This window comes from Serinus canaria, chromosome 1 (genome assembly GCF_022539315.1).
Source record: "Serinus canaria isolate serCan28SL12 chromosome 1, serCan2020, whole genome shotgun sequence".
Classification (NCBI taxonomy): domain Eukaryota; kingdom Metazoa; phylum Chordata; class Aves; order Passeriformes; family Fringillidae; genus Serinus; species Serinus canaria.
In genome coordinates this window covers 25,997,087-26,023,931 of record NC_066313.1, presented here as the reverse complement: position 1 = coordinate 26,023,931, position 26,845 = coordinate 25,997,087, and the positions used below count along the sequence as shown (strand labels likewise).

Sequence of the window (26,845 nt, the reverse complement as noted above, 5' to 3'; positions counted from 1 at the left end):
AAGCGCGGGGGGACGCAGAGGGGTCCCTACCCTCTCCGGAGGGAAAACGCTCCCGGCAGGGAAAAGGAGCTCAGCGGGTAAGGGGCACAGCGAGGAGTCCAGCCCCGCGCCCCAGCCTGGCTCCTCCCGGGAGCCGCGTACGGAGCAGCGCCGGGCCCGCGGCCCCAAGGCCAGCGGGACGGGGCTACCGCAGAGGGAGCACGGCACTTCCCTCCTGGAGTCTGTACTTTGAACTTTAAAGTCTCGTTTGTTTATTTTTATGTAAAAGGGATCCGGTAGCTCGCAAGCTCTCATTTGGCTCAAGCCAAACCCTCGGTCTGCTCTTGTACCCCCGGCCGCTCCTCTCCGGCCTAAAGCGACGGCTCCGCAAACGCAGCCGCGGATCCGCGGCGATCCCGGGGGTGAAAACGGGCCAGGCCTCGCTCCCCGAGCTGTCCCCGCGCCCTTCTCGCTGTCCCCACGCCCCATTCCCCAGGGCCTTAAAAAGGGACGGAGGGAGCGGCCCCGCTCTCACAGTTTTAGTGTGGAGAGAAAGAGAATTTTAGGTGATTTCTCTTTGCTTTGTGTGTGTTCGGATGGGCCAAAAAGTCAAACGATTTCTTTGCGTAGCCCTAAGAAAAAAGGTAGAAATATCCTCCACTCCTGCCAAGTCCATTCCCCTGCACTTGGAACACCTTTTAAATTTCGTTTTTATTTATTTTGTGTGACGTTTTCTGAGCTATCAATTAGCATTAGCTGCCCAAACCTAAGAATAAAAAACCCAAACCAACAAAACAAAAACAAAAGGAGGGGGAAAAAAGAAAAAGATTTTTGGATCGAGTTATTAAAAATATTTGCTGTAAAAAATGATATTTAAGGTGTTTTTGAAGGGAGCTAAAGACCATGAAGACCTCGCCCCTCTACACCCTCAGGGAACCGCATTTCAATTTTCTTTTAACAGCAGCAGTCTTTCCCGGTGCGGATCCTAAAGAGAAGTAGGTAATATTTGCTGCCAGGGTCGTCTCTCTCAGCGGAAGGACTGGCATAAAGGAAAGGGAACAGCAGCGATCAACCAGTCAAAAAGTAGCCTACGGCTTCAGAGGTTTCCCTGTTCAAAAGAATAATTACGCCATCATAGACAAAAATCCGCTTTCTAATAACAGAGAGTATCTGTGCATCAGTTTTATTTTTTTCTTCCCCCCCCTTTTTAACCGTTTAAAAAATTTTTAGAACCGTTTTTAATAAATTTTTAGCCGCAATGGGTTATGTTTTTATACAGTCTAAAAGTTTAATTTGCCTATTTCTCTGTGAATTCGAATTGGAAAATTGGAAAACTCTCCGTGCGCCAGAGTGGAGAGCGGGAGAGAATGGCTGCTAGTGCCTGAAACCTCAGAAAGTAACCGTGATGTTTTTCATAAAGCAAAGGAAATCAAGAACAGTTTGAGAAATAATTTTTAGGAGGTTGATAGACTTTAAATAAAGTCCGCGACTGTAATTTGCACAGTCACTTCATTAAACCTAATTCCTCCGCGGTGTACTTTTGCTGCTGGGTGAAAATTGATTAGCGGCTCTATAATGACCACCAAATTCCATCTTTACAAGACCTAATTAAGAACAAACTTTGTACCTAACGTATTTTAAACTTGCCAAATCTCCAGCGATATAGAAAAAAAATTAGGAAAGGGATTTTTTATGGCGTCCCAAAGGTTCAACACTCAATACCGCTGCCCCCGAGTAGCGACGGGCTGTTCCTACTGCTGGTGCGGGGGTGCTAGCGGGGAGGCCGCAAGTCGTACAGTACGCGCTGGGAAATTATGTCCTGATTTTCGTGGGATAACCTAAATCGGTCTAGCCCCATTTATCGATGTTTTCGCCTAAATTGCCTCCATTTCAGCGCGGGAAAGTCTGAAAATTATTCAGTGTGGGGAGCTAAACGCGGCCACAAATAGATTAAGGCTTCTCTCTCCTTTTCCCAGATCTTTTCCGTGCAAAAGGCGGGTTTGAGGATTACTCTCCCAAGCGCGGGACACGTCCTCCGGTAGGGGTGAGGGGGGAGGCATCGGAGCGGCCCCGCTTCAGCCCCCGCATCGGTGCGGATCTGTGCTGGACGTGTACAAACCGCAGTGTCTGGGAGGCAGCGCTACTTGTTTCCCCGTTTTGGCGGAATCCCTGACCCCTGTCGTGCCATCTTACAGCCGTGCCCAAACTCTTCGGTGAGGATATTGGCGAGACCGAGTCTCCCCGAGAGACCTGCCCTCCCTCCGGGGCCGCATCTTTCCGGGAGAAGCGAGGTGACAGGCTGGGAGGTGCCGGGTCGGGCGGTGGCGTGGGCAAAGGTGAGAAAAGCAAGCGGATAAATCCCCCAGGTTTGTAAGAGACATAAGGGACATCTCCCTAGCATCCGAGTTATATATGTCTCAGCCGTGAATTTTGTCGCCAGAGTTAATGTGCTTTTTTTACGAGACTCATTTAAAAGGGGAACAAACCAGGATTTTATTCATGTGCGTGTTCAACCACGAAGTTGTGAAAAGGAATTCGGGATTACAGCGGCTCTCACCTTCTCTTTCCCACCCCATGCACTCGGGAGCGGCGGGCCGGGGGAGGCAGAGCTCGCCCAGGGGCTCCGGGCAGCCTCCTCCGCTGCTCCGCCGCCGCCCACGGTCGCGCTCCCGCATCCTCCCCCGGCACTCGGTTCTCGCCGCCGACAGGCCAAAGGAGGAGGAGGAGGGTGGCGGGACGCCCCTCCGTCCCCTTGGCAGGTTCGGTTTCAGAGGGCAGCAAAACAATGGGCTCGGATGTCTTCTGGGTATTTATAGATTTAACCTGAGCAGCGGAAAGGTCACGGGGGCCCCAGGCGTTGCCTCCCTGATGAATATATTGTTTACCGTCGTTTACGGCCGTGGCATTGGTCGGCCCGTCCGTCCGCCACCCCAAGGGCGCAGGGACAGACCGAGGCAGAGCCGAACGCGCTCCTTTCCTTGTCGAAAGTTTAAGACTTTTAAAAATTTTTTTGGAGAGTGTGGGTGGGAACGTGTTTCCGTGGACGCGTTTGCCTTCACAAAAATACGGCTTGCTCCTTCAGGCGGTCAGGGTCTCTTCACGGCGAGACGAGCACAGGCGCTTCAGAGGCAGAACAAAACGGGGCGGCGGCTAGATAGACAGACTTTTTCGGCTTTGGGACCGTCCTTTTCCTCGCGAAGAAACACACAAGCCATTTTGTAAACGAATTTTTCTGCTAGTGCAGTCTTTGTATCACACGTCCATCCCACCGCTATTTTTGGTTGCATATATTAAAAGTGCACCTACCTGTTAAAAACGCCTAAACAACCCGAAAACAAACAAACAGCCCCCGAACAACAAATTAAACAAAAGAAAGCAAGGCAGTTTTGAGAGTTTAGTTATTCGTTCCTTGTGTTTATCTGAATCTACACTGGCGAACTACTGCGAGCCTCTACAAAGACAGAAAAAACACGACACACATTTTAAGACCCACAATGTGTTTATTACATGTGCTTATCCGTACGATTAAGATCCGGGAGTTTGACAAACCCTTCAGTGGCTGACAAGAGTAAAACCTTCAGCTCTTCTAGGCGTGTTGCTCTCCTGTGTCTCCCGGGAGGTTGCGCCGATGTCCACCCTAATCCCGCTCCGCCGCGGGGTTCCTGCTCCTCCTTGTCCACGGGCAAACCCTCTCCGCCGGCGGGAGTGCGGGAGCCACGCAGCCCGCCCATCCTCCGTAGAGGTAAAGAGATTTTAAGAGCAGGAGAAAATGCCGTTGACCCTTCTACTTCCTTTATTTTATTTTATTTTTTTTAATACCCTTGCTTCTGAATGCTTATATTGATGCAGTCCGTTCCTCGAGCAGTGGCTGTTAAACCCGTGAAGAGGGAGTGACTTAATTCGGTTTCTCACTTCAGCTTTTGTTTGAGTGCTCGGTAGATAGGGCTAGGATTTCAAGAGCTAGCCGAGCAATTTTTCTCGTCTCTTTCCCTAGGTAGAGCACATTGGCGTACATTGTCCCTTGCATGTTCCTTGAGGCTCGTAGACAAGCAATGCTATGAGGCAACGAGATGTAAGACAGAGTGTCAGCTTTGCCTTGCCTTGGGACTGGGCGTTATTGATGAGAAGTCTTTCTAATGAATTTGTGTGTGACCGGGATTGCATGAAATCATTCCACCTGTTGGATCATCAGTTTGCCTCTTTAAGATGGATACGGAGCTAAGATCCGTTGCTCCCTTGTGTACACGATGGAAGGAAATGGGGCAAACACGATGGGGCAAAAATCTGCCCCTCCTAACACCTCTGTTCCCCCATACCCCAGCAGCAGAGTTAATACTCTCATCTTTCCCAGAGGAGACAATTGCAGGAGGCAGATGGAGTTGTCCAGATGAGAGCCAGGAGAGCTGAGCCCTGTGGGGGCTCGGGAAAGGGTTGTCTTAGTCAAGTTCATACACCTCTGACCTTGGAGCCTGAGGAGACAGAGAGCGAGAAGGATTTCTTCCTGTGGTAATATGTGCCTTAGTGAACTGGGGAACTCCTGCTGCTGGGTTTGTGAAACTCCTCCTGCAGAGAGGTGAATTACTCACACTGTATTAAGAGGGCAGGTAATAGAATAATAGAGGAAAACCTTAAAGAACAGCAGAGCGTTGGGAAAAGGGCAGTGTGTCGAGCAATTTCTTCCTTTCTTTTATATGTATTTTAAAGCTGCAGCATTTTTTACACAGGTTTATCCCATCTGCTGGTAAGGGGAAAGCTGTTGTTTCAAAAGATGTTTCTTATCTTCGACAAGAACTTTGGGAGAATCCAAAAAGCTTCTGTTACAAGCAAAAGTCAAGTAATTCTTTACCAACCATCAATCACTTCTCCCTCCTCCCATTTGGGACTGAGCACTTATATCAAATATCAGCCCAGCTAGCCTCTCCTCAGGCAGAAGTGTCCTGCTTTATCCGTATCTGTCTTTAAGGAAAACTGATGCTTTTCTCAGATGGAAAAGCTGAAAGATGCCGTCCAAGAGCACTGCATTCAGGAAAGAGCATTTACATTGTTTTACAACACAGTCGGTGCCATTTGAGTCACTTCTATTCACACAGATATCTGTTCCTTTTGTAATCCGTTAGATTCCTGAATGAATCTTTGCTTGCAGTCTTAGGTCTTCAAAGACCAAAGACCAACATTTCTTTTTTTTTTAATCAGTGTTTCTTTTACCTGCTTTCTGATCTAGATTAATAAGGTTACAATAGTTTAAATAATGCACTAAAAGCAGTCTGAGAGTACTGAAAAAATTCCTGAATATATTGAGACACGATCAGGGGGCATTTACATTGTCCTTTTTTTGTAAAATTAATAAAATCCATTCAGGTGTGATTTAAATCACCCCAAGCGTCCATATTGAGATCTGTAGTTTACACTGGCAATGTAAAATCAAATTCAGCAAAAGAAACTTTAGCTCTCTAAGCCTGGCAATGTTTCAGAGATTGACAGTTTCCCAGAGAGGCTGAGCATGCTAGTGCCCGTTGATGGAGTTTTGTGCTAACTCTTAGCTCTCTGACATCCTCTCGTATAGTGCAATTAGTTGGCAGCAATGGGATGGGACCTTCTGTTTAAATCCTGGCAGAAAAGGCATCTTGGGTGTAGAGACATGTGGGCAGTGCCTGTCAGCCTGGGAGCTGTGTGGCTCCTTTGGGAAGAGCAGCCGCGGGCACCTGGGTGCAGGGAAAATGCAGGCAAGTGGGGTCTTCCCAGTTCTCCAGTTCCTAAGCCTGTCCAGAGCAGCTCTGCATAGCAGGACATTGAAATATTTTGCTTCTATAGCTTTTTATTCGAACTACAGTTTCCTCAGATAGAGGGTACTGTGCAGCAATGCTGAGCCATTTGTTTTTCAGAGGGGAAAAAACCCCAAAGGTGTATCTTCCTGCTGCTTATTTCCAGCATCGTTGAAAATAGGCTGTGATTGCAACCTTTTCACCTGTGAAACATCTGCTGTCTCAAAATACAACCCCATTGCATTTCCTGTGTTAAAAGCTGTAGTGTGCTCTGGTGAGCAGTGCTAAGGAGAGATAACATCGTGGTATGGCAAAATTAAATTGAAATATCTTTGAAAGCACATTGAGAATTTTTGAAACTGAGAAGAAATATGTGCCAATTGAAATTCTAGTAGCAATTTGCATCCTGGGGGCATCTTTTAATTGCATATTCTTCAAGGTCAGAAAACAATGAATCAGTAAATCAATCCCAGAAGTGATAAAAGCACTTGTTACAGTAATATTTACAATAATATTTCCATATAGCCTTTGCTTAATTGAGCTATTGATCTGAGAGTATTGTGAAGATGGTGAGAAGATGGTCTGAGTCAGACCCCTGTGGCAGAGGGCTGCCCACTGTTTGCTGTGTGTTTGCAAGTGCAGCCCTGCAGCTGCTAGAGGGGAGGGTTCACCTAGCGAGTGGCTTGGGCCAGCACACGCTGATTCACAGCAACAGAGGAAGTCTGAGGAGGATTTTCATTTTGAGACTCAGCAGAAAAAAAAAGTGAAGATGATGAGGATTCACTTAGATTTAGTTTAGTAAAAGCTTTTAAAAATTTTTTATTTTATGGAGAATCAGGAAAACTTAGGGTTTGGCCAGTCTTTTGAGTATTTTTGTATCATCAGGCTACCTAATGTCTTTTAGTTGTGCAACCATTTTAGAAATAGATCCCAAGCCTCCTTGTTTTGATTAATTAAAAAGTAGTTTTAAAATAGATCACAGAATGAATTAGCAAATAAATAATAAGGTATTTTTTATTTATATAATGCTGAAATCAAGCATTTGGACACTCAAAACTGCTTCCCATTTTTTCTTTTTCTAGAAGTCAAAGCTCTTTGACAAATTCTGCAGGATTTAATGAAGTTTTCATTTCTTCTAAACTGGATTTTCTTGTTTAATTATATATATAAAATTGAAAAAGGAGTTCAGCTAAACTCTTGCATGATAGAACTCAGTCCCTGTCACAGTGGATGGCTTCACTTCACTGCCACTGCACCTGTTCATTCTTCTCAAGGCTTTTGCTTTTTGGGAAAGAAATCTTTTAGTATTGTTAAATGGACATTTCCAACTATGTCCACATGTGTAGCTCTTGGAAAGGAGCTTGGGAAGAAATTATTGCAAACCACCTTTGAAAGAATCAATTTAGAGTTTCTAAAGAGTACTTAACCAACTGGTTAAAAGCTGACACAAATCATATTAATAATCAGCACATTTATATGAATGCAGCCACAGCAAAAATTGTTTTAAAATCAGTGGGCCAGGGCACACAGAAGAGTTATGAATGACTTACAGTTCTTTGACTTCACTCAGGGGCTGGATGCACTCTTGGCTAACACTGACATTTTTCCATGACCAATGAATTAACAAACCCGAGCTTCAGCTTTTAGGAGCTGCAGGAAATAGAGAACTCCCTGATCAGAAATCTCCCCCAAAACCAAGGAGAAAATTTAAGACATTGAAGTGTCTTTGCTTTTAATAAGAGTGAAGAACTGTGCATCCTAGACTTCTTAGGAAGCTGCTCTAGTAATAGCAATATCCCTAAATAAGATATCAGAAGTGCTGCTTTCTCATGATACCAGTGTCAGTGTGGATGCCTACGCAGAGAAAATATGAGAATATGTTGTAACATTTAGAAATGTATGTTGCATATGATGTGTAGGTTAGGAAGGCTTTAAAATAGGTTTTTCTTGGTTTACCCCTGAAATGCCTGTAGATCACTTCTGTAAGTCTGAGTTTAGTGAGGAAGAAAGAAGCTTGGGACTAGATGGAGATTCACAGATAGATTTTTTATTTTTCACCTAATTGCCACACTGGATTTTCCTCAATCTGGCTCTAAGGATCCTATTGAAAGGTCAATTATTAAATGCTCATAGGTGCTATTGTAAGCACATTTAATGACTTTTATAATAATGATGAAGAAATTATGAAGAAAATTATTCTTCTTTGATGAAGAAATTATCCTGGTTCTGCCCTGTCAGCACCCTCTTTCAGCTTTGCACTCTGTGCAGAAAAAATGCAAATGAATTTTAATTGGGCTTTAAGCAGCCTTTCTCACCAGGGTGAAAATACAGTGGAAGCAGATCTTATACCCTCTCAGACTTAATGGAAACATTCCCACTGGCTCTTTTAAAAGCAAATTTCAGCCTTCAGATTGTGCTGGACTCTGCTGCTGCCTTGACTTGCAATTACATACCAAGCAAGAATTGGGACTGGCAATACTAAATCTTAAGTTGATGCATCCTAGTGTGAAAGCTGTGTGGAAGCACTGCTAAAGGAGGGCCTGATTCTTTGACGTGCCAAGTATCTGCATTTCAAAGGAATATATGGTGCTGATTTTCAAGGGTGCAACTTCTGTGACCATATTTTTGGCGGTGTTAAGAATGTGTAATTGCTATGGAGATCTTAACCTCTCCCTTGATTTCTGCTCTGAGACATATTGAAATAATTGATTATTGAAATAATAATTGAAATAATCTGTGGGGGATTCCTTTTTCTTCTTCTTCAGTACCATGTCAGTCTGTAGGAGTTAAATAGTCATGACAGCAAGGTTAACACCTGGGTGATCATTCTGTGCTATAGCTGGATCATGTTTGCTCTTTGGATTTAGTGCAAATGCCTGATAGTGTGAAAACCATCAGGCTGGGTCAGCTGCAGGTTTCTGAATTGTGCCTGTCTTTGCAATTTCTAATTGCTCCTGCCATTTAGTTGTGTAATACAATAATACAGTGCTCCGTACAAGGCAGCAAGGCTGTTATTTTTACACTGAAGAGTTATTTTTTTGCTTCATAAAGCTTAATCTTTTTATGCCAGAAGATTGTAGCAAGCAATAAAAATACAGAATTCAGCCTATGGCTGTAGGTGCTTAATGGTTTTTATTTTGCTCTGGAATTTAAAAGATAAATAGAAGATTTATTATCATAGGATTTAGGGGTTTCCTGTGCCAAGCTCTTTGGAGCAAATAAAAAAAAAAGTCTTCATTTACCATCAAACAAGCCTAGCAAAGTCTCCATGTGCCTAGTGGCAAGGCAGTCACATTATTCACTCCAGGGCTTGGAGTGTTACCACATTAACTGCAACATCACAGTGCTGTTACGCAGGTCCTGCGACGCTGACGGAGCGGCAGAAAGCCCACGCTGCCTCATTAGAGACTGCCTGGATTATCCTGTACAGTGCCATTCTGTGTACTCCAGCACTCAGGAAATTGTGCCTGAGCTGGGGAAAGGGAGGGCAGCTGTGGAAGTGCCTAGCAGTGTGCTGTTACAGAAATGGACAATAATTATTAGCTTTTGTGAAAATATAGCTGTATAACGCAACTTCAGGACAAAAAAAAAAAAAAAAAAAAAAAAAAAAAGCCACCCCAGTCTGCTTCTCAGAATGAAAGATTCAATAGTGAAGTAGTGAACTGGCTGGTTATTAAGAGTGTTTGCTCAAGGTACATTAAGGTGCTGAGCATCATTTATCCAGGGTAATGCTGGAATAATTGATTTAGAAAAAAATGAAAAGAGGTTGGATTGAATACATACAGGGCACATAAGAAAGTAATCCAGTATGGTCACAGACTTCCACAGAAAAGCAGTCCAGCCCCAAAGGGGGATGGAAAATATCCGGGGCATTTTTTTGTCTCTGTTCTGTTGCAGTGCCAGATGCCCTGCTCCTGGTTGTGCTCTCAAACACCTGCAAGATGGAATGTTCACAGGCTTCTGTAGGTGCTGACTTGTCCTTGGGCTGAGAAATGATAGAAAACCAGCAAATCAAAAATAATAATGCTGGAGCTTGGCTGGATGAGGACTGGGTGTTCTGAATCCTTCTGAAGGACTCACTTGGCTGGGACAAGGGAATGCACCAGGGGATGAGTCACTGTTGTGTTCATGTTGAGTCATGGGTGTACATTATCCTCCTGGGAATGAAATGATGCTGAAATCAGGAAGAGATGAGTTAACAGTGGCAAAGGAGTATAAAACCAGAAAACTGATAGAAAACCAGAGAGAGGGATCACTGTTGGGAAGGAAGAGGAGAATGAGGTGGGAAAGGGAGAGGTTCAGGGCTTCATTTCCTACCCACCAGCTGCTCTCAGCATGAGAAGAAATCAGAAACTGTTTTCAGGCTTTCTCCCTGCATCTGGGTACCTTCCTGTGTTGTTTTTATTTTTTTTTTCCAGAATAATGAATAGCATGGTTCCTATACATGAAATACACTACTCATAATGGTTTCTGAAGACAACTTAGGACATTATATGAGTAAATATAATAATATAATTTGGAGTACTTTGGATATGTAAGATAGAGGAAATGGAAGACCTCTCAATTAAGTAGAAGCTTTCATGAAAAAGAGCAGAGATTCCTCCCATGGTCTTTGTTCCTCCAATGCAAAAAGTTAAGAATATAATGAAAAATTAAAAAGACTTCTAGAGGAAATAATTTCTCTTAAAGTCAGCTTCACAGTATTTTTTTGAATAATATTTAAAATCCTGTTGTCAACTTTTGCTACTTTATTCATGTCTTTGGCCTTTTTATAATGAATAGATGTTACACATGGAGTTCAGTCTATTTTATTGTGCAGTTGCATTGGCTGAACGTTATGGATTTTCATTGATTATAAGCATCATGTATTTCAGTGCTTGATAGTATTAATATTTAAATTATCAGCATACAGAAGTTTTTGATGTGCAAGAGAGACTGTGTTAAACATTATTGCAGTGAGTGTAGTTATTTATTTCATAGGTATACCTAGAGGCAATTTTTAATTGCTAATTAAATTACACGTAGCACATTTCTGATTGTTAAGGTCATAATTAAACTTGATTAATAATAATCAAGTACTTCAGATAATTTAGTCTTCCCCCTCTACTCCAAATTTGTACTTCTTATATTGTTTATTTGTGTGTTTTCCTGGGGGCATGGCTAGAAGGAAGAGGGACCAGCTTTTCTGCACAGCAACAGAAGTTTTTTGAAATGCCATTCTGGCTAGGACCACCAAACTTAAATGATGAATTATGTATAGTAGCAAAAGTTTCTTGTTGCAATTATTTGCAGTTAAATGAGAATATTTGTTTGTGAACTGATCCTCAATCATTTTATTTGTGAATATTCAAAGGATTACTGAGTATTCATGAGGATGCTTGACAGTCATGAATGAAATATAAATACTTGTGTCTCAGACAGTTGCTATTTGCTGTACCATTTACAACAATGTTTGTTGTGCAGACAAATGGGAAGAAAAAGCTTATTATTATGGTCATCTAATGAAGTGCATAATATTTATTCTGCATTTTTTTCCTGAAAAATAAGCATTTCCTTTTCAGTCTTCTCCCCACCCATTTCTGCTTCCTTTTTTTCTTTATTCCACATTCCCAGTTGTATTATTTTTGACCTGCCTGAATCGTGACTTTTGTCCCGTCAGTCAAGGTGTGTGCCCAGCTCTGTTCCCAAAGCAGGAGCTGATTCATGGGTGGCACTTGGCTCGCTGCACGTACCTTGGCTGCTGGCTCCTGGGGACAGACCACTGCTGTCCTTTGCTCACATTCAACAGCACAGCAGAGCATCAGTTCACATCCAGGGCCTCAGGACACTGCAGCTGTACAAAGAGCAATATTGGAAGGTGTTGCTGGTCATGGATGACACATCATTCACACCAGCTCTTCACACTGTGCTTGGCTGAGTTTTTCCCATGTACACACTAAGATGTGATCTTTGTTGCATGTGCAGAATTGCCCCTTTGAGCACAGCAGGCCAAACACTCCTAATGCTTCCCAGATATCTCTGTCATAAGGAGACTTCAACCAGGATTTGTCATTATTCTACTTGTGGTCTGAGTTTGATATAATTTTATAATAAATTCAAAAGAAAATTCAAAAGAACGGTCAATGATATTTGAGAAGGAAATCAAATCTCAGTACAGGGGAAACACTGAATGAAGAATGAAGAAATAATAAAAGTAGAGTTTTGTGAAATAGAACAGAGGTCATGAGGTTTTTTTGGTTTTTTCCAGTGCACAATGAATTACAGTTGAGATATCCATTTATAAAGGGACATTTTGTGAAAAAAAACCCTAGAAATTCCTGAACTATGCTTCTTTGTCGAAAGTATTGTGAAAAAGGCCCTTTACTCTTATATATCTTAACAACAAACAGGGGAATAGAAAGCAGTAAATTCTCCTTTGTGAGGGCAGAGGATTCTGAAGCCGGAGGCCTAGTCTGCAGAGTTTGTAGAGCTATTAAACATATCAGGATTCCCATTTAAAATTGTTGGCTCAAAATGCATCCTGATTTAATAAGGAAAGAACAGGAATAAGTCGGTGATTAAGTTCCTTGAAAAAGGGATTTGCCGAACTGGAGATCTAACATTTTCCTTTTCTTCAATTACATTTGACTACCCTGAGACAGATAAAAAAGGTTGGTTTTTTATGAGGACGTGACTTTCAAAAGTTATTATAAAATATTTGTTTGTTTATTTTTCTTCAGAAGAGTCTTTGGATGCTTATTTGGGGCCAAATTCAGCAAGGAACTGAGAACTATAGCCCATCCATTTTCTGCATTTAAACAAAAGCATAACAGTGACACAGTGACAATGACTTATACTTTAATATTCTCAATTTTTTGGTGAATGTAGCTCTCCCTTTCTTGTTTTGCTTTTGTTCTAGGATTTTTTTTAAGAGCTGAGGGTTTTTTTTTCAGTGAAGACATTCCTGCTACTCTTATCAACACAGAAAAAGTGGCTGTTTAATATTGGACAGAGTTTGAATCCTGTTTGACTTGCTATATACTTTCTCCACATAATGTGCATGTATAAGTCTCTCCCTCTCTAGATAGATCTATGATACATACATGTATATATTATATATAATTTGAAGTATTGTTTTATATATATAATATATATTCCATATAATACTAGTATTTTTGGTAAAGTTTTTATATAAGAATGTAGTATAAACTTTTTTCTAGGGACATTAAAACACTGGATTTAAACATTTGACATATCTTAGGTATTTTAGAAATACCTAAATTCTTCTCCATTCCCTTTTTGGACTTACTTTTTTTTTTTATGGTAACAAGTGCTAGATACTAGTGTTACATTTGGTGGCTAAAAAGAAGAGAATTTGCAAGAGAGGTTTAATTTGGTAGTGAAAGCTACTTTCATTTTACAATGGATTTTTCAAACACGTTTTTGTATAGAGCAGCAAAAAAGGCCTTGCTTTTTAATGGGAAAAGGATTATTTCATGTTTCATTTGTCCAATTAAGTTTGGAGCAAGTAGGTGATGTTCTGGACTTGAAGGAAGAACTGCCTGCTGTCTTGGGTGAGAATCACTCAACAAGAGCATTCCTCTTTTCCCAGCAGATATATTTGTGGCAGCATGGGTTTCCCTCCAGGCAAAAGTGGATGTGAAATTTTCTTTTAAGGGGCAATTCAAAAAATTCACAGTGTTAAACAGAAGTGCAAAAAACTCTCTTAATGAAAGACAGATTGCAAGCGTTTGCCTAAGATTATCACTCTGCTAAACTGAAGCAGAGCAGCCGAAATTCCTGCATCCTTTACATCCCATGAGCAAGGCAAGAGCAAAAGCTGGAGGGAAAATATTTGATAATGTGTGAGCAAACAGCTGTGAGGAAGAAAAAGCTGCACTTCCAGTCACTGAATCTCTTGGCAAAAGGAAACATTAGCTTAGTCAGTGCCAAGCGAAGCAAGCCCTGGGCTGTGCCATGCCATAGGTCCTTAAAGGGACACTCTCTCCTAGGATTTAAAAAAAATAAAAGATCCGTTCTGATGTCTTCCAGTTTCTCCTCCTTTTAAATACTCTGTCTGTGCTCTTAAAAGGGTATAAAAGTGTAATTTCTGTTCATGGGATCATTCCCTTTCTTGTGTTTGCAAAGGTGGTTTCTGTTAGCCTGTTTCCTCCTTGCTATCTGAGGCCCTGATCCTGCCAAAATGTATTCATGTCCTTTATTGCAGTGGGTCTCCCATCCAAATCCCTCCCAGCAGGAAAGGTGAGCTCACACTTATGTGTTTGTAGGAGCAGTGCCTAATTGTAGGGGAAATGGAAACTGCACAGAGTTTTGTCTGTGGCACAAAATAAGCAATAGAGACTGTGGAGAAAAGTATATTTCTTTAATACTTCAATTATAGATGTGCTAGATGTGATGTGTAACTTTAGTAAGGAACAGTCCCTTCAGAGAGGAATGTAATATTTCACCTTATAAGTACATAGTTTTAAGCAGAAATAAGTATTAAAATAGTACACATTGAAATGATTTCAGTTGTGAGGTGAGGAATCAGGTTCTTTATTTTCATCCTATTTTTTCATTTCAATGTGAAACTGTCAAGTCCTTTTGTTACTTGCCATGGAACTCCAGAGGGACTTTGATTTTATTTCCCTCATGCATGATCTTGTTTTGCACATTTAGCAGTTCTGATGCTGGAATTTTAGGTAAGTCCATTCAGAAATTGTAGCACTTATTAAGCCACCTTGTATGGTGTCAACAGAAGACAGAATGTTGAACAAAATTAAATTGTGACCCCTTACATGGCCTTATGCAGAAAAATAGTCTCACTGATGTCTCTGGGAGCTGCAAAATACATCAGATGCAATTCAGGCATTTGCTTGAACCTAAGAGCCTAAACTGCATTTGAAAATGCATTGTGGGGGGGAAGTGTGCTTAAATTATGGACATGCCTTTGGAGGTATATCAAGTTTTAATGACATGGTAATGACATGCATGAGCATTATTGAAAAATGTAGCCTAGCCATAACAGGCTGCCTTCACCTTGTGCTAGAGGTGGCTGAGATAGACTGCAAAGCTGCTGTCATCTTACAGAGCTTGGTAAAGTCACTGCACGAATGGCTGTTAGAGCCAACATGAAGAGTGGGAATGATAGAGCATTGAGCTGTAAGGTGAGAAATTATCTTATCTTTCTTTCTTTTTTTTTTTTTTTTTTTCTGGCTAACAACCTGTGGTAAAATTTGGGCAAAGGTGTTTTCCTGTTACTCAGTTTTTGGACTTAAGTTGCAGGAAAGTTACATAGAAGAGAGGTAATCTTTATTTCTTGTTCTGACCTCTTGCACACTGGTGCAGCTATTTCACTGAAAGCTGTTTGCAGAGCACAGGCGAGATGGCATTATTTAGATTTTGTAAAATGAAATATGAACAAGCACAAATCAGCACTTCAGGAAGATTTCATAAGCATTTCCCACCCCAAAAGCCTGATTTTGCTCTTCCTCTGGGCCCCAAACTCTTGAAGGCTTCTAAAGGATGTTTCTGTGAAAGAAACAAGCCTCTTGCAAGCAGCTGGACAAATTATTTGCATCATATTCTGATGTCACCAGAAATGTTAGTTCCTCCTGCCCCTTCCCCAATGACTCTATCCTGTTGTTCACCAACATTTTCAGCTCCCATACATTTCCCTGAACATCTCACAGCACCCAGGTGCAGGTGAAAGTTTTCTTCATCTGGCTCCTGTCTGAGGATGTTCTCCTGGGCTCAGCACATAGAGCAACTAGTCAAGAGAGCCTCTTCAGTGAATGTGCTAATTGGTTTCTGATTTTCATAAACTGTGTAGTATTGTAATTCATTTCACACTGCCATCCTTCTGTCAAAGTTGTTAGAACCTGACCAGCGAGTCAGTTTGGACCAGTGGGTGAGAATTTTAAGGGGAAAAGGAAAATTCATCAACTGATGGCCTTCTGTGAGGCTAAATTCCTAAGAAATACAGCTAAAATGTTTGCTATGAACGCAGGCAATCTGTCTGCTTATTTTACTACCCAATGTTTAAAAGAGATGCTTTAGGCTACAGTTATTTTATGTGCTTATGAAAAGATGATGAAAAAATAATTTTCCACACTTTCACACAATTTTTGTCATTTGTATAGCTTCATTCTTCAGCTTTCAGATCTGAGTGCCACTTCAGGAAACAAACCCAACTGCATAGAGTTTATGCACATGCTGTTAAGAGGTGCTGATTCTCTGTGCCCCTTTGTTCCCAACACAAGTCTTTTAAGCGACATTTCCTCTCCTTTCCCAAAATGCATATAAGGAGGTAGCTAACAAATTTCAGCATATCACCATTAGCAAACAAATTACTACGTGAAGGTGTAAACAGAACATTAAACCTCAAACCTGCTGGTTTAGAGACTGCAGATTCACATAGCTGGCCATAGGGTGACTTGCAGTGCTTGGCACCTTGGCTTAAAGGATGTTGCACTTCCTTTTTCCAGGAGGAGATTTGAGTTGCTGCACATTCAACTCATGTACCGAAACGTTACTTTAATTCTGACTATGGCAAACTATCCAGGAGCATTTCATTGCTGTGCCTCAGCTACTGCCCCTTTTCTTGGGCTCTTTTAGAAGCCCCGACAACTCAGAATGAAATGTTACCCCTTATTTGGTAAATGGTAACATTTTAAAATTATAGTTAATGCACAGTTAACCTTTCATAATTTTTTTCAGTGGTTTGACATAAATAGTTACACTCTCTGAGTAAAGATTTGCCTGTTAGGGAACCCAGATCAAGAACCCCTTTACCACATAAGACTAATTAAAACCCCATATTAAGAGTTCAGTATAGTTGGTTGGCTCTTGTGTGGAACACTGGATATGAATTTCATCAGAATATTTATAGATACAGCATTCCTCCTTTGTATCACCATCTGCTCACCACCTCTGATTCTCTAGCTGAGCTTCAGGGTCTGTACCAATGTCAGCGGAAGCTTTAAAATCTGCCATTAAAATAGAAACAACAGCAGAGATCTGCTATTAAAATAATAGCAACAACATCCCTCTGTGGGATGCTGGGGAACACACAACTATGGACAGGCCTGATCCTGCATTTCTTTTCTGCCCTGGGAGCTCTTTTGGGGGGTAAAAATAAGAAAAGAAAGAATGTACAGGCTGAGCCCATTTGTGTACAGATAGATGGAAATGTGGAACTACTTTCTCCCATTGTCCTTCGAGCTGAACACTGGGGAGAGATTGGAACAATGCATGGAAATGCCATGGAGGGAATGTAAAGAGATGCTCAGCAGATGAATTCAATATAATCAGAGCTAAATCCACTGATAAAGTTAATTTATACTTTTTCCAAATGACTCTCCATGCATTTGTGACTTGGCCAGTTCTATGCATGCTACAGTTAATGGCAGCAGGATTACAATTAATAGGAGCAGTGCTTGTACTGGATTGTGGTGGGACTGAGCTTAGGGGTCATGTAGGAAACACTCTGAAAACACACACAAGTAGAGCCATGAGCAGGAAAATAATATGTGAAAATGAAAGTAGTGAATTAATGTTAGCTTTGCAATCTGGCAAATTTTGAGTTGATTGTAAGGGAAAACCACTGAGCAGTGTCATCTGCTTTGGTCCATTAGTTGTTCTTTTTTTTCAAAGAGCCTAAGTGGCCATGGTATGGTTGAGACATATTCCTGGAGAGCATCTCAGAAGCCACACACGTCTAATGAATTCCCATCATGTTCATCAGCACAACGTCTCAGCACATCTTCATGTGTTTTACTAGCAGAATTTCAGACACAATTCCTGACAAGAAAATAACATTGTGGTGGCTAGAATGAAAGAAAAAGGTGATCACAGTGAGCAGTAGTATCTCTTGAGAGGCTTTGCTTTTCATATTTTGATGGTGCTTTGATGAAAAAAGTAGTCCAAGATGTAACAAAATGAGCTTTTTCTAACAGAGAGAAATGAAGGGCTTTAAAAATTACCTTTGTCAACAGAAGAATAATTTAGGATTAATGAAGTGCCTTTGGGTGACTTCTTATCCAGAAAAAAGTATGTGAGTACCATTTGTAATGGATGTTAATAGTGTAAAATCAGTGGGGTGTTTTATGTGCTTGGAGTGGGATAGGACAAAGTGCATCTCTAGTGCAACAAAACCTGTGAATTCTCATTCTTCACTAAACAAAATTGCTGTATTAAGTCTAAATATAGATGGAGGTTTGCTGATTTTGATGCAATTACCTCCTGAAGAGCTAGGCAGAAAAATAATTCTATGTTTTGAGGGGCAATCACAGGGAAGTGTATCACTCACTGGAGAAAGCATGAGGAATGCAGTCTGGAGGACTGAGACTGTCATTAAGTACCAGCAGCATGTCAATAAAGTGACTGAGCTGGATATATTAGAGAAAATAGATAACTCATCAGCAACAGTGTTAAAAGTAAAGTGTTCAGTCTCTAAAATACTCAAGGCCTGGTCAGCTATTGCAGGGCACACAACAGGCACTAGTAGTTTCATGGCACAGGAAAAGTACACATAGAATCAATTAACAAAGTCTAACACAAAATGGCAGCACGATAAACAATCAATCCATGCCTGAACAATGTTGAAGTGCAGTGGGAATACAATCTTTGTACCCAAATTGATTTCCTCTTGTACTGTGTAGGACATTTGGTCTTGCTTCCCTTGTGCACTCAGAGAATGCTGTTGGTTAAGTGGAACATCAGGTGAAGGTGTGAACTGCCTGTGTCCCTGCTGTCAGGGGGAAAAGGCTGCTGCATTTTGTTTTAATCTAAACTGTGTGAGTCTGTCGGCAAGACTGTGTGGAAATGAACAGGAGACCAAAACAGGAGGGCAAAAGAAGAGATCTCCATGAGATAAGGGAACACAATTCATTATTTTTAATGACAGGCATATGGAAGAGACGAGTATACCACAGTAGTAACAAGAAACAGCCTACCATTTAATAACGGGAGAAGATAGCATTTATTTTTATGGCAGGTCAAGAGCCCAATCCACAAAACAGATGAAACTTTGCTTTCATGAGCTCAGCAGGCCAAACCCATTCTGTGCAAGCCATGACTGAAGTTGGACTGGCCTTTGAAGTTAGCTGTATCTGCCTTTGCAGTATCAGGCACATGAAGCCCTGGAACGTTACAGGAAAAAACCTTTAAAAATTCCTGCAAAGGGGAAGTAGCACAAAGGGGAAAAAAAGTCAAAATCCACATTCTTGTGGGTATAAATCAGTTCCAGTGGCCTGAGTGAATTTTCCCTTTTTGATACTCTGTGAGGCTGACCCAGCAAGACAGAAGTATGAGTACAGTAGCCAATTGGGCAGAACTCCAGTGAGATAAGCATTATCTGTGTAATCTGAGATAAATTCCTTTTACTTTTTTCAATAAAGGTAAGAATTGCACAGTACAAACCATACAGAGGTCAGAATGGTCTGCATTTTTGCTGTGTGCCAGTGACTGCCTGTCAGTAATCTACAAGAGCTTGAGGCATGGGCTCAAGGCTTGAATTTGATCTCACACATCTGTAGCCTTTTACTTCCTTGGTCTGTTAAGACACTGTAGGATTTCTCCTGGTCACTCTGGATTTTGCAGAGAAGCAAACTGGGATGAAAAGCACAGAGAAAAGTCTCTGTCTAGAGATACCTTTTCTGTCAGGGATGTTTCTACCTAAGTAGGAAGAAATAACAGTTTATTTGGGTACATCAACCCTGCTCCTTCTTGCTTATTCCTGGCTGCTTCCAGCTACTTTCTGTTCAGTTGATTTTTCACTATCTCTTCTCCAAGTATCCAGGTTCTCCCTTTGTTTCAGAATCCTGTTTCTTTGCTTTTCCCTAGAAAACTCACCATGCTCATTCTCTTAGACTACAATGCCTACAGGAACATTACTCCTGATAATTCTCCCCAGATGTTGTCTGACACATGATCATGAGGCCAGGCCCTTCCTAAGCTATTTACCTTCCATTAAATAAATAAAAAAAAAAAACCCAAACCAAAATTAAAGATGATTTTCTGTTTAGACAACTAAAAAACCCCAGTCCAAACAAAGCTAGAACATGCAGAAAGCACAAAACAAGATATTCAAGATTGACAAGAGCATTAACATGATACATTCACTTAATGGAGGTATTATGCCTGTGAAACTTAAAGAAAAGTAGTATGTAAATAGTGTATGTGCAATATGTAAATAATCAGTATTACTGATAAAAAATTTCATGACTAGGAATTTGAGCTTAGTCCCTGCTGAATTTCTGCCTTCTGTGTGAGTAAAGAATAGAACCTGGATTAAAAGACACTTTTTCACCTTCTGACTAAATTCTAGAAATGTGAACTGATGGGCTTGTCCATCTGGTGCTAAGGTGTCCCAGAATTAGCAAGCTTTAAGGAGGAAAAGAGAGGGTGGTTCAAGGAGGAGACTTGATCTCTTCCAGGTTTGATCATTCCACACACAGGGTCTCACAGCAAGAGGGATATCTTCTCTTCCTTCTGCCCCAAGTGAACTCCACGAGAGGGGCAGGCAGAGGGCAGCCCAGCAGATCCAAGGGGATGCCACAGGGACCAGGGCTGTTGTCAAGTCCACTCAGAACATTTCTGTCATCCCAGGTCCCTGGCACAACCAGGCTGGTGGGAAAGCAGCTTGCATCTCAAGAGTCTCTCCAGGAGGAAAAGTCACCACACAGAATATACACTGAATTGCTACAGAGTCAGATACATAGGTAGAAATAATATTGTATTGAAGTTGGTTTTGACCAAACCACACCTGAAAGATGAGTAGCATATGTATTCTCTTTCTCATTCCCTATGCTGAGGTATCTATTTCTCTTTAAGATTATGTATGTTTTAGAAATTATTCCATTTTTCTTTGAGTTCATCCATATCAGTTGCTCCAAAGTGCAAAAAGGTCAGATGAGAGCTTGTATATGATTACTGCTGATTGCTATTGCTAATAGAAGAGAGGACTTCTTGATTTATTATCACAAATTTTTAAATAGTGTTTGATATCCACCTCCAAAAGGTTTAATCTAAATGGGTGACAGCTGTCAAATGCAAAGAGAAATATTAATTGGATTGAGTGAAGAATTTTTTATTTTTACCCCACATGGTAAAGAGAGAAAGTTGAAGGGAAAAGAGTATTTTCCTATATGCTTAAGGAAGGCCAAGTAAAGAAGTGGCTTTAATTTTAATTTTTTTCCTTTCTTAATCCCTTTCTTATGCAGTACTCATCTCAGAAGTTTTCTCACACCATTCTTATTCTGTATTAGTCTACAAATATGGCTTTGTCCTCAAGTATAAAGCATCCTTCAGCTGAGTTTCTTATTTCGACTGAGCTCTGTAACAATGTGCTACCCTTTCAGCCCTGTAAGATTTCCCATTGTGGGAGGCCTTAATAGTATGGAACTGTTTGTTTTTGGCTCTGTCTATTGCCAGATGAAATTAATGACAACAGCTTTTCAAGTCTTTAAAGTGCTGTCTGGTACACACACAAGTATGTGGTGAAATGGGAAAAGAATGTGAGAGAGTATGTTCTTTTTCACAATTTTTTTTTTAGCCCATCTGACAAATCTCTGTTCTTACTTCCTTTCTTAAAGTTTCTGAGGACTTGAGACATGCAGGTATTTAATTGAATCTTTAATCCACAGTAGTTTCTGGGCTTTTTTTTTTTTTTTAATTTGAAAACACAGAAATCCAACACCTTCCTTTTATCTAATAATTTTCAGTGTGGAAGTTGAGCAGTATGAGGCATCCTGTGCTCAATGCTTCCCAGATAGTGATTGCATGTCCTGCCTCTGATCTGCCCCTCTCTTGCTCAATTTTGAGAATTCTCCTTAATTTCTCATGGCCAAAATGAACAGCTGTCAGCTGTCAGCAGGGCCTCATCAACTGTCTTCCCCTTGAAGATATTCAATCCAACAATCCACAAACAGATGAGCTGTAGGAGCTTTATAGAGCAGAAGTGCCGATCCTTGAGATTTCTTCAAAATCATATTGCTTCTGCCACAACCATAAAGTCCTGTTGCTTAATTATCTCTGCATCCAGAGATAAGAAGTCCAACCCACACAATTTTCAAGCTTTGAAATTTCCTGGGTTTTAATATTTTTCTTCTTTTACTTCTCAAACAGAAAACACTGTTTTATTGAGCATGATCTTGATAAATAAGTCTAAGGACACTGTATTTGGTCATAACCCCGTCTGTTCCTGCTGCTTTATTTACAGTCAGACTTTCTATGATAGTACTCACTTCCTCCTTTGAAGTGTGTTATCCAAGAATTCTCAGTGTATACATATATATGGATATGTATTTATTTTTATTTTTATTTTTATTTTTATTTTTATTTTTATTTTTATTTTTATTTTTATTTTTATTTTTATTTTTATTTTTATTTTATTTTTATTTTTATTTTTATTTTGTGGTTCTGTGGGAAAGAAGCCCCTAAAGGAGTTTAAAAGTTGTTGGCTTTTGGAGAGTTGAGCAATATATTAAACCTTTTGGTCTCAAATCACCCAACATCTCTTCTCAGCATGTTACCATATGTCCTTTGCTGCCTCTTTTGAAGAAACTGCCATATTATCTGCTTTCAAAAGCCTGCCTACCATCTTTCCCTTACATAATACTTTGGTTTTTGCATTTTTTGTATTGGTTCTGTTTAACAGACTTGCAGGAAATCCAGTTCTCCAATCCCTGTGGGTTTATGCATATTTTAACAAAACCTTCAAGTAACTTTCTGTTTATCTCAGACTGAAAGTGATTCAGCAGGATTTTCTTCACTGATTCTTGATTTTTTAAGATGGAAATCTTTACCAGTACCTTTGCCCTTTATCCTCACCTTTCAAGCACCCTGCAGAGGTTTCTTATCCCGGCGAGTTTGCTGGGCTTTTTTTTTAGATAACTCTGGTAGGAGACACATCAGTGCCTGAATTTGCATCACATGGTTGACAACAGTAAGAGCATTCCCCAAGTTATGACCTTACTGCCTCTTGAACATTACCAGCAACTAACAAGGTGATTAGCTTTAAAATACCTACTGACCTGCAAATCCTGGTCACTTTCCTCTACCAAGGGCTGGACTAGTGAACTGACTACAATTTTCTCTTCTGTCCTAAACTTGATGGAAAATTCTTAAAAAATAGGGAAGTGATATGAAAGAAGCTTTTTCCTGTGTGGAATAGGACAGAGTATGTACTCTTTCAAGCTACCATTTTAGCAGTCTTTGATCAGAATATATCTGCCATCTTCAAACACCAAGCTTTTAGGATGAAAAGGAGGTGTTTGACTAATAAAACTGACACCCCTTCTCCTGGTAGCCTGACAAGCAGTGTGGTGTATATTCTGAAATTGCAGCTCAAGAAGCTTTCATTGTTGGTCTGCAATGGAGCTTCTTGTAATTGCAAGTTGTGCTATTAATTTAAAATTTTTTTTTAATTGCTTATAAAACTCGTTGAACTAAGCTGGTCAATCATTTAACAGTTAAAGACATAATTTGAATTGGTTCTTCTGTTCTGTTGACTTTCCAGCTGTTGCTTTTAGCTGATACTTTCATAAACAGCTCAGTGGTGCCTGTTGCAATAGCCAGTATCCCCTTTTATTAATAGAGGAGATGACAAAATTTCAGATAACTTTTCAGGCTTCATGATACCCTCACTTTATCACTTTACTTTTTGCTATGTGCTCTGTACTATACCACTGCCCTAACATTCATTAACTTTAGCCATTCTGAATTTCTCCTGTCTTAAATAACTTACTGCCAGCCTTCTGGGTTTCCAAGGACTGCTGTGTCCTGTGTCCTTTGGAGCACAAATGCAACTTCAAGTGACCAAGAATTGCTCATTAATAGAAGGTACCAGTCACTAAAGTGGGAGCATTTGCATCAGAGAGATGCTGGGAGAGCAAGGAAGGGAGGACAGAATTATCTTAAAAACTCTGCTGGCCTGGCCAGGGGGGTTAATTACTATCATCCCTGAGAGCCTGCACAAAAAGCAGCTGTTTGCCTGCCAATCTGTGGGAGTCACTCAAATCAAAAGAAGGATAAGGTTTAAAGCACTGCCCGGACCCGAGCGGCGATGTTCAAGATGGTTCTGTTCAAGACGGTGCCGTGCATGTCGTGCACCCACTGCCAGCACAATGGTGTCCACCAGGAGTTTTATTTCTTACATATGGAGGGGGCCTCACCAGCCAGGGTAACTTGGCAGCACAGAAGTCTTTGGGTGTCCCCAAAGCTTTTGCTCTCTTTGAAAGTCAAGGCAAGGAAGGCACCCTGCCTCGCTGGAGTGATTTCTGCTGCCCAGACGGGGGAAGTGCTGCTTGTTATTAAGTCTCTTGAAACTGGGAGCAGTTGTGAAAGCATGTTTGAAAGCAGGATATGCTCTACAATGATATCCAGGGCTCATAAGAGATTTTAAAGGGCTTTAAAGAGGAAATCAGACCTGATCAAGAGAGCTTGAAGATGGTAATTTAACAGGGGTACTCTGTATAGTCTGAGGGTGTTGCTTTCCTGTGTATTGATTTTTCTGTGATTCTGAACTGAAAAAATGCATTAGGATATTAAAACCAGAACTTCTGGAGTAAGTTTGGTTGAAATCATGAAGCAGGAGAATGTGGCAAATTTGCCCCCACAAAGCCCAGTATAAGCTTTTCCTTAAAAAGTCACATCAAAGCCATAAACATTGCAAGATGTAAAGCATTACAAATGTGCAAACAGAAATACCTCTCCCTGTTCTTTCCTTTTGAACCTTCAGAGGAGTGTATAGGATGGGCTAGAACAGTTAACAATCCAGGATGCAAAAGGAACTAGCAAAGAAACCGAATTCAGAACCTAACGCAAACATTAGATGACTCTCACAGGCTTTGCTGCAGATTTACTGTCACATCCATCTATTGGAGAGCTGTTTAGTGTGGAAGTGGGTGCAGATGGTACTGCTGATAATACCTCTCCTGTCAACAGAGATCCTCTGGATTCCTGCCACTGGCAGGGAAAGTGAAAGGGAATTATGGAATTCGGCATTATGGAATTTGGCCCATCTGCCCCATCTGCACTGGAGAAAAAGGAAGTTGTTTTACCTTTTTTTAAATTTTTTTTTTCAGCTTTACTTCTGATTCAAATTGTTTCTGCTTTTGAAGCTCAGAGGAGCTGAGTAGGGCAACTAACTGATCCCTCCTGTGCTGTCTGCATCCTCTTTGCAGTGAAGCTCAGCTAGTGCTTTTGGCTTTTTAGCTTTTCTTTTTTATGAATACAAATATAAGTATTTGTACTTTAACACTGCAGATCACCTTTTCCATTAGCAGTAGGGATATGCTGTAAACCACAAGGAGCATAGACTGAATATCCTTCTGGATAGCCATCCTAGGCCATCCTAGTGGCCTTTACCAGGATTTACTTCATGTTACACTGATTAGCTATAGTGTTTTACAGTTTTCTACCAATGAATAAGATTAGCAGCTTGTATTTTGTTTTACAATGTAAAGTGGTATTCACAGTTTTAGTGTTTGCTGTCATATGATAGGGAAAAGACACATATTGCGCTTCTATTTACTTATTTAAATATTAAGAGGGTCACACAGAAAAGGGGCTGTGAAACCCCCTTGAAGTCATCATCAGTATCATCATTATCCAAAGACAAAGCTTTTTCCTTTTGAATGCTTTAATACAAAAGCCTTGAAGTTCAATCAACACAAGGACTAAAAGAGTTGCTTCTTAGTGAGATGACCTGAGATGCCTGTAGATTTATATACCCTGGTGGGGTAAGGAATAGTTTTTGGCATAACAACATTTTTGCTTATTTTAATGAAAATCCATGGAGGCCTGCTAACCTTCTAATTGTGATAAAGAACAGCAGTTTAGATATATGGAGTTTAAGGACCAAAGAGACTCTTAGATTGCCTCATTCCTTTTCCATCTACCAGAGACTGTAGTATCTTATTCAGTCAACTTATTATGTGGCTAAAGAATATCTTCTAGTAAAGCACATAGGCTTCCTCTGAAAGATTCAGAAGCAGAATTCAGCACCACCTGCAGCAGGAGATATCCTGCTGCTAGAAACATGTGTCTTCTTTCCCTCAGAAAGGAGCTTCAGCTTCCTGTATTGGTTCTTGTCAAGCCTTCCTTCCGGAAATGAAAGAATTGTCTTATATTTCATGTTTTGTACTGTAAGCATATTCCTGCGTTGTAATAAACTCACCCTATCTTCCTTTGGTATATGAAGCAGACACAGCTCCTTGCATCTTCCTCTGAAACACATTTTTCTCAAAATCAGAAGTAAGTTTTCTGTTTCTTTTCTCCATCCCATTGAACTTTTAACCATCCTTTAGAAAATATATGCACAGGACTATACACAGCAGTCCAGTAGTAGTACCTCTTCCTTAAAAGCTTTGAAAACCTAGATTTAAACTACCTCAAGTCCCACTCAGTACTCCCCAGTTTAAACACAGTTACATGCTTTTTCCAGAGCACTACACTGGAAGTTCCCATGGTGTTCTTGTCACTGTGACACCTTATCCCTTTTTAGGCACACCGCTGTTCAAAACACAAGCCTCAGTTTGTTGGTTTGTCTCCCAGTCTTTGTTCCTAAATGCACAACTTTGCATTTGCCTGCTTTAGCATGCCCTGTTTAACAAGATTTATGTTCCATTGAAATATATGGTATGGCTTTATTTATATCTTTATTATTTGGCTTTTTTATGAATGGGATCCCTTCCCGACTTCTGTGCTTTTCTTGCCCAGAAGAAGTATCAAGACTTGCCAGCAGAGTTCCTCTGCTCATCCCATCCACTTAACACTGACACTGTTCTAGCTCTTCAGTGTTCCCCTGCATTTCCAGCAAACATTCAAGACCATCACAGCAGGTCAGAGATCTCTTCAGCCAAGTCTCTCAGAATTGTTGTGCACAAATGGCCTTGGCCTGCCAAGTTGAATGTGCTTACTCCTAGGGGGCTGATCTGAATTTATGTAGCTTCCTCCTCTGTTACTAATAAATATAAATGTTCTTCAGCTTTCTTACATGTTGCTGTCTTACTTCTGAGACCTAGACATGAGTAATTGTTATTTTGTATTTATATTAATGTATCTGAATGCATTGATCTTAATAATTCAGCATTCTTAGTTTTATGGGCTACAAGCAAATA

The 26,845-nt window shown here is 40.7% G+C and overlaps 1 protein-coding gene across 3 annotated transcripts in view; it reads left to right on the top strand.

Annotated features, from left to right (window-relative positions):
- Nucleotides 1–26,845, top strand: part of TBX15 (T-box transcription factor 15) — a 94,964-nt gene that overhangs the window by 5,861 nt on the left and 62,258 nt on the right. The gene's annotated exons all lie outside the window — the stretch shown is intronic.